The following is an 8,364-nucleotide window of genomic DNA, read 5'->3' on the forward strand; positions in this document are numbered from 1 at the left end:
TGCCCTTTTCCATCCGTTCCAGCAAGAAAATGTACCTGCCATGGCAGTATTTGCTTCGCTGGGCTGCTGCCTTATTTTAAGAACTAAGTCTTTCCTGTTACTTTATTTTTTGACTCGGGGTGCCTGTACTCCCAGACTGACGCAGGCAACTTTCGCGGAGAGCAGCGCTCCCTCTCGGGCAAGAACGCAGCACCACCTAGTGTCCACTCGCTCAACTGCAGCCCAGACAAATAACCCTGGTCACCTCGAGGAAGAAAGTGGTGAGCTCTAGGGGAGAGCTTTTACACGCGCTCTTCTTTCCGCACACAACAGCGTTTGCCTAGCAGTATCAGATTTACCTTATTTTTAAAATAAATATGGTAAGACACAAGGCTCCAGAAAGAAAGCTGAGTAAGTTATCCACTTGCCAGCCCGGCGTCGTAATCCCCAATGTTGGCGGCTGTCATTTATAAATGATGAGCTCATGAGGGAAGAGAGCAACTCCCAGGTGCCCAAAGCACCGCGGTGGAGAAAGGCGGCCCTCCTGCGGGACCCGAGGTGATAGTCTTGGCTTTATTTAGCCTCTTTTCCCAGCGTCTCTAAGCGTCAAGTGTAGGATTATCCGCACAGCACCTCGGAGGACTAATCCCAGGGGTATTATTCAGTGTTATTAGTACCAGCAGGTAAGCACAGGGACTCACATGTAAAGTGGTGGAAAGTCCTTCCTCTGTGGCTGCTGAGAGCAGAGATGGGGCTGCCCTCCTGCCCCAGCAAGGGCCCAAATCATCAACCTGTTACCACCCACCAGCTCTGGTCTCCAGATGCCCAATTCCATTCAGACAGGAGAGCGGGGCTTCTCAACCTGGCCACCACTGGGTTGGATAACCCTTTGTTTGCGGAGGGGGCCTATCCTGTGCGCTGTGAATGTTTAGTAGCATCCCCGGCCTCTACCCACTAGATGCCAGAAGCACCCCTCTCCCCCACCCCCCATTTAGACAATCAAAACCTCTCTGGGCATTGCCAAATGTTCCCTGTGAGGGCAAAATTACCTCTGGCTGGAAACCACTCTTCCAGAAGGCCAGTACACAGAAAGATAAAAATAATAATACTAATAACAGCTACCGCCACCATTGCTGCCATTTAAAAGGCACAAATTGTGGGCTAATAGCTTGTTGTCATTACCTGATTTCATCTCCCCACCCAGAAACCAGACTGTGTCGGCTCTCTAAGGAGATGTCTACGTGGCAGACGCAGAAACTGAAGCTCTAGACGTCAGGTAATGCGATCAAGGTCACTGGGCTTTCCTGACTGCTGAACTTGTCACCACTTCTGGAACCTGGGGCCACAGATCACAAATGTTTCTGGGACAGTCTCAGTTCTCAGCGGTCCGTCTAGAGGACGCCACCGCTATGCGAATAAAATACCCACATTTAGGCTGAAGCACATAAACACTGTCCCTGTTCCCTGACACCAGTCCCCAGTGTGAATGCTGAGGACGCTTTGCTGCCCAGTAATGGAGAGAACCCTGAGTCTCAGTTCAGACCCTGTGCCCTAAAAATTGTCTGTCTGGTCTTCACTGTGGGTGACTCTCTCAAAGTCTCTGTTTATTCATCTACAAGATGAAATGAATTGGTTATATCAGTTCTCACCCTGGCTGTGTGTTATAATAACTTGGAGACTATTTTTTAAAAATAGGCCTCATCCCAAAACAATTACACCAGAATTTCTGGGGCTCGGGCAAAGGCATTTTTTTAAAGCCCCCAGGTAACTAATGTGCAGCCAGAATTGAGACCCCTGCAACCAGATGAACTATAAGACCCTCAATCTCTGTGTTTTTACCTTAAGCCCCCCACCCCCCTTAGACTAGAGTCTTTTCCCCCTTACGGGGTCCACCAGGATCCACCAAGACACACAAGAGCTCTTCTGAAGGGTGGCTAGTTTCTCTGTCACATAAGATTGTCCCAAAAGTCTTGAACAAGTCCTGGGACTCCCTCCGTGTCTCAACTGTCCCTCAGTCCCTGAACTCACCATTTCTAGCATCTCATTCCACCCACCAGTCATGGACACCCCACCCCACTGTCCTGTGGTAGTTGGGGGCTGGACCCTCCCTCCACGCCCGGCTGCAAAGAGTCGGGAGCATGACAGATGACAGCTGCACCCACTGAAAGGCTATCCTCTTCCTGGCCTCGCTGAGCACTTGCCCCGTCTGGCTGCAATACGGTTAGTTCTGATCCCTGGTCTTGCAGGAGGTGAGAAAGTCTCTCCTTTCTGAACATGAGTCAGTGCTCCCAAAGCAAAGTGATAACATCTCACTCGGCCGGTGCCTGAGACAAGCTCTGGCTACCGAAACGGGCACTCGAAGGCCATGTTCTTCATCCCCACCCCCCCCACCCCACCCCACCCCACCCCCCCGCGCTTGCCCCTGTCACGCCCATCTCTGAGAGCCAGCCTCCTACACTGGGAGGGCTTCACACAATACTTGGAGGGAATACAGCTAGTGATCAAAGTAATTCAGCTAGTAATAAAAGTACAGCTAGGAATAAAGGTAATTCACATCGAGGACTCCCTGATGCCAGGCCCTGTGTGAAGTGTTCACACGCGTCATCTCATTTCTTCTTCCCAAGCAACCCCGAGTGATGGTGGTGTTACCGTTATCATCCTCATTCTTGTTATCATCGTTCGAGTTCTACAAAGGAGGGAACCGAGATGGCTACACTCACAGGGCCCGTTCCCCGGCCTTGAAACCCTGATTCCACATTAGACGAGATCAACTTAATAGAAATTTACTTCCAAAACTGAAACGTACACATTTTTTCCAAGTGCACATGAAGCCTTCCCCAGGATAAAGTATGTATCAGGTCACGCAAAACAAGCCTCAATAAACTCAAGAAGATTGAAATCTTATCAAGCATCTTTGCCGACCACAGTGACATGAAGCTAGACATCAACTATGGAGAGAAAACTGGGGGAAAAAAACCCTCACAAATATGTAAAGATTAAACAACATGTTACTAATCAGCTAATGGAATGAAGAAGAAATCAAACAAAACATCAAAAACTACCTTGAAACAAATGAAAATAAAAACACAACTTTTCAAAACTTAGGAGACAGGAGCAAAAGCAGTTCTAAGAGGGGGAAGTTCATAACTAAGCAGGCCTCCCTCAAGGAACAAAAAAAAATCCCAAATATACAATCTAACTCTATGCCTAAAGGAACAAGAAAAAGAAGAAGAAACAAAACCCAAAGTAAATGGGACAAAGGATATTGTTAACATCAGAGCAGAAATAAACAAAATAGAAATTAAAACAATAGAAAAGATTGATACAACTAAAAGCTGGTTCTTGGAAAAGGTAAACAGAAGAGACAAACCTTTAGCTAAACACATTGAGAAAAAAAAAGAGAGCCCAAATAAATAAAATCCTAGATGAAGAGAAGTTACAACCAACACCACAGAAATACAGAGAATCATAACAGAATGCAATGAACAATTGCATGCCATCAAAGTTGACAATCTAAAAGAAATGGATACATTTTTAGGAAAAAAAAATTTTTTTCTAAGACCTTCCAAGACTGAACCAGGAAAAATACAAAGTCTAAATAGAGGAATTACTAGCAATGAAGTTGAAGCAGTAATCAAAAACCTGCCAAGGAACGAATGTCCAGGGCCAGATGGCTTCCCAGGTGACTTCTGTCTAACATCCAATAAGAATTAGTATCCATCCTTCTCAAACTAGTTCCAAAAAATGGAAGAGGAAAGAACACTTCCAAACTCATTTTATGAAGCCAGCATTAGCCTGGTACCAAAATCAGATAAAAACATTACAAAAAAATTACAGGCCAATATCCTTGATGAACACAGATGCAAAGATTCTCAACCAAATGTTAGCAAACCAGATTCAGCAATGCATTAAAAGGTTAGACACCATGGTCAAGTGGGATTCATCCCAGGAATGCAAGGGTGGTTCAACATCCATAAATCAATCAAGGCGATACTTCATATTAATAAAATAAAGGATAAAAACCACATGACCACCTCAACAGAGACAGAAAAAGCATTGGACAAAATTTAACATCCTCTTACGAAAAAATTCTCAACAATGTGGGTATAGAAAAACATATCTCAACATAAGAAAGGCCATATGTGGCAAACCAAGTTAACATCACCCTCAGTGGTGAAAAGCTGGAAGTATTTTCTCTAAGATTAAGAACAAGACAAGGATGCCCACTATCACCGCTTCTAGTCAACATTGTGTTGGAAGTCCTAGCCACAGAAATCAGAACAAGACAAGGAAATAAAAACCATCCAATTCACAAAGGAAGAAATAAAACTCTCATTATTTGCAGATGACATGATACTATATATCTTTTTAAAAGCCCTGCCCTGGCTGGTGTGACTCAGTCGACTGAGTGTCAGCCTGCAAACCAAAGGGTCGCCAATTCGATTCCCAGTCAGGGCACATGCCTGGGTTGCAGGCCAGGTCCCTGGTACGGGGTGCATGAGAGGCAACCACACATTGATATTTCTCTCCCTCTCTTTCTCCCTCCCTTCCCCTCTCTCTAAAAATAAATAAGTAAATAAATTTTAAAAGAAAAACTTTAAAGATCCCACAAAAATATTTGTTAAATATAACAAAGGACTTTGGTAAATTTTCAGGATACAAAATCAATATTCAGAAATCTGTTGTGTTTCTATACATCAATAATGAACAATCAGGAAAAGAAATTTTAAGAGCTATCCCATTTACAATTGCATCAAAAAGTATAAAATACCTGAAAATAAATTTAACCAAAGAGATGAAAGAGCTATTATACTCTGAAAACTATAAGACACCAAAGAAAGAAATTGAGCAAGATACAGGGAAATGGAAGGATATGCATGGAAAGGATTAATGTTGTCAAAACATCCTTCCTACCTAGAGTGATACACAGATTCAATGCAATCCCTATTCAGATACCTACAGCATGCCTCTCAGAATTTGAACAACGAATCCTGAAGATCCAGAATAGCCCAAGAGATCTTGAGAAAGAACAAAGTGGGAGGCAGCATGCCTCCTCATGTCACATTATACTACAAAGCTCCAATAATCAAAACAGTATGGCACTGGCATAAACACAAATATATAGACTGGTGGGATTGCACAGAGAGCCTAGAAATAAATCCTCACTTATATGGTCCATTAGTATATGACAAAGGAGGCAAAGATATAAACAATGGGGAAAAGACAGTTTCCTCAAGAAGTGGACACATACATGCAAACAAATGACACTGGGCTACTTTCTTACACCATATAAAAAAATAAACCCCAAATAGATTAAACACTTAAATGTTAGATCTGAAACCATAAAACTTCTAGAAAAAAAAACATAAGCAGTAAACTCTGACATCACAATATCTTTTCTGATATACCTCCTCAAGCAAGGGAAACAAAATAAAATATAAACAAATGGGACCATATCAAACTGAACAGCTTTTGCACAGTGAAGGAAACCATCAAAAAAACAAAAAGAAAACCTTCTGAATTGGAGAAGATACTCACAAATGGCACATCCAGTAAGGGGTTAATATCCAAAATATTAATGGATTCATACAACTGAACATAAAAAAAAATCCAATTTAAAAACAGGCAGAGGACCTGAATAGACATTTCTGTTCCTCCCAGGGGACATGCAAATGGTGAACAGATGCATGAAAAGATGCTCAACAACAGTAATCATCAGGAAAACGCAAATGAAAACCACAAGAAGCTACCGCCTCCCACCTGTCAGAATGGCCGTCATCAATAAACAAGAAATGACAAGTGCTGGTGAGGGTGTGGAGAAAAGGGAACCCTTGTGCACTACTGGTGGGAATGTGGACAGGTGCAGCCCCGGTGGAAAATAGTATAGATGTTGCTCAAAAAATTAAAAATACGGCTGCCATAGGATCCAGCAATCCCATTTCTGGGAATTTATCCGAAGAAAACAAAAACACGAATTTGAAAAGATATATGCACCCCTACGTTCACTGCAACATCAGCGGTAAGAGTCAAGACAGGGAAGTAACCTAGATTCCATCAGTAGAGGAGTGGGTAGAGAACATGTGGTACATAACTATATACACTGGAATATTACTCAGCAATGAAAAAGAATGACATCTTGCCATTTGCGACAACATGGATGGACCTAGAGGGTATTATGCTAAGTGTGATAGATAAATTGTACCAAAAAGACAAATACCATACAATCTCACTTATATGTGGAATCTAATAATAATAAGTAACAAAGCAAAACAGAAACAGACTCAGCAATAGAGAGAACAAGCTGACAGTTGCCAAAGGGGAGGGAATGTAAAAAAATTAATGTTTAAAAGGCATATCCATGTAAGAGCTATTTGCTGTGAGACAGAGCCAAAATCCAGGAGGTGAGCTTTAGTACCAGTTTCAATAAGTGGCTGTATTCCCTTGGGCCCACTTAAGGTGGGGAGTAACTCACTATTGACCTGCCCCCCCAGGGAGCTCAGATGGTCACCACCCACTTCCTGTGGGACACATTTGCCCATCTGAGGTGATGAGAGGGCCTCTGTGCCCTAAGTCGTTCTGGAGAACCCGACAGTCCCGGCCACCAAAGATCCGGACAAATGGGAGAAGAGGGGCCGCTGGGACCAGAGCCCCTGACCCCAGCATCCCGGGTTCTGAGCCCCTCCTGTGTCCTGGTTTCCTTCTGGCCTCCTCACCCACCCCCCGGGGGCAAGGGGATGAGTTCAAACTCCTGCGCCAGGTGGCCAGCTTCACTGAACACGGAGAACATGGCGCTGGGTGTTTATCCCTCCTCTCTAACACTAAATGGAACCTGGCGGGTAGGCATTACACACGCTTCGTTCGCGTGGAATTTCCTGTACCTGAACGAACATACACTCTACATTTCCTGAAGCCGCTAATCGCTGCCACTTCCACAGGTGGATTTGCGTTTGGTTTGTAAAGCCACAGGATGACATCATCGATGCCATTCATTCAGCCTTCACTGAGCACCTGCTCGGTGCTGCACACTCTTCTAGGCGCTGAGCATACAGCGGGGGAGGGAACAAACACCCGCCCCCCTCAAGGGGCTGGCCTTCTAACAGGCAGAGACAGAAAAGAATAATAAACACGATGAGCACGTTAGCTAGTGGGAAGGAAGGTTCAGGAGCATGGGGTAGAAGGGAGAAGATAAGGAGGGTGGTGCCGCTTTAAATAGGGAGTCCAGAAAGGCCTCCTTCAGAGAGTGAAGGTGAGCAGACACCTGAAGGAGGCAAAGCAGAGGGGCTGGGGGCGGGGGGGGGGGGGGGGTGGCTCACTGGGAGCGCATGAACTCCTTCATCCTCGCCTCACGCAGTAGGGGGTCAGGGCGTGGCCATAACTTCACTCCTTTGGTAAATAGTTCATTAAGCAAAAGGGAAAGAGGCATACATAGTTTCGTGCTCCCCGTCCTTTTTCAAAAGAGCAGGGACAGAGCTCTACTTTCTCCCCAAGGTCTAGCCGCGTGAGTCCTCGGTGAGTGTGTGTTGAAACAATTAACTCACCCATCACCAATCATTTGTTTATGAGAACCGAAGATACCCCCTAACTTCCCTGCAAGTACTAAAGTTGATACAAATCGTCATAGAAACAGTAGATGGGAGGCTTTTCTGAGACCTAACGGTACCACATTTCCTTTTTGCATTTTCCCTTCCAGCCTTTGTCTGTAGGCGTAACTTACCTGTCGGTCAGTGTTGCGTGATCCTAACCATAAGATTTCTGAGACTGGGGCTGTTGTAGGCATTTTTCTCAGTCTTTATAAGAATCATTACGGATGTGGGATGCCTGAGGTCAGTTATTCTCACAGCCTGCCAGCTAAAGCAAGGTTCTTTCCAACGTCCTTGGATTACAGTATCCAAGGTAACAAGTGGGCTCCATAGCTCAGTGGTTAGAGCACTGGTCTTGTAAACCAGGGGTCGCGAGTTCGATCCTCGCTGGGGCCTCCTGTTGGCTATTTTTTCTTTTTAATTATCCGGAGTAAATACGGAATAGCGACGTCAAAAGGAAAAAGTCATCCCTGAAAACGTTACCCGGCAAGATTGAAAGTTACACCTCCTGAAATGCAAATGATGGGCATCCTTACTGTGCTTTAGATGTGATCCGGAAGAGAAAATCCTGAACTGCAACAAAGAGAAGAGAAAAAAATAAAAATAGAAAAGCCATCCTCAGCGCCCCCGGCGCTGCCGGCACCTGTGGGCCCGAGCACGGGGAAAGGAAGCTCGGGGCTCCCCGGGCTTGTTTGCACTGCCTCGGAAACAGAGGCCCGGCGGTGAGCGGCAGAAAGTGAAAGGGTGTCCGCTCCCCGCCGCACACCAGCGCGGACCAGCGGGCGGAGGGGACACCGCGCCTGCA

The 8,364-nt window shown here is 45.2% G+C and overlaps 1 non-coding gene across 1 annotated transcript; it reads left to right on the forward strand.

The window, feature by feature from the left end:
- The first annotated feature begins 7,882 nt into the window (after window positions 1-7,882).
- On the forward strand, window positions 7,883-7,955 carry TRNAT-UGU (transfer RNA threonine (anticodon UGU)). Its single transcript has one exon. It is a non-coding gene; the product is annotated as a tRNA-Thr (tRNA).
- The last annotated feature ends 409 nt before the right edge of the window (window positions 7,956-8,364 follow it).

The sequence above is a fragment of the Desmodus rotundus genome, chromosome 10, assembly GCF_022682495.2.
Source record: "Desmodus rotundus isolate HL8 chromosome 10, HLdesRot8A.1, whole genome shotgun sequence".
NCBI classification, from domain to species: domain Eukaryota; kingdom Metazoa; phylum Chordata; class Mammalia; order Chiroptera; family Phyllostomidae; genus Desmodus; species Desmodus rotundus.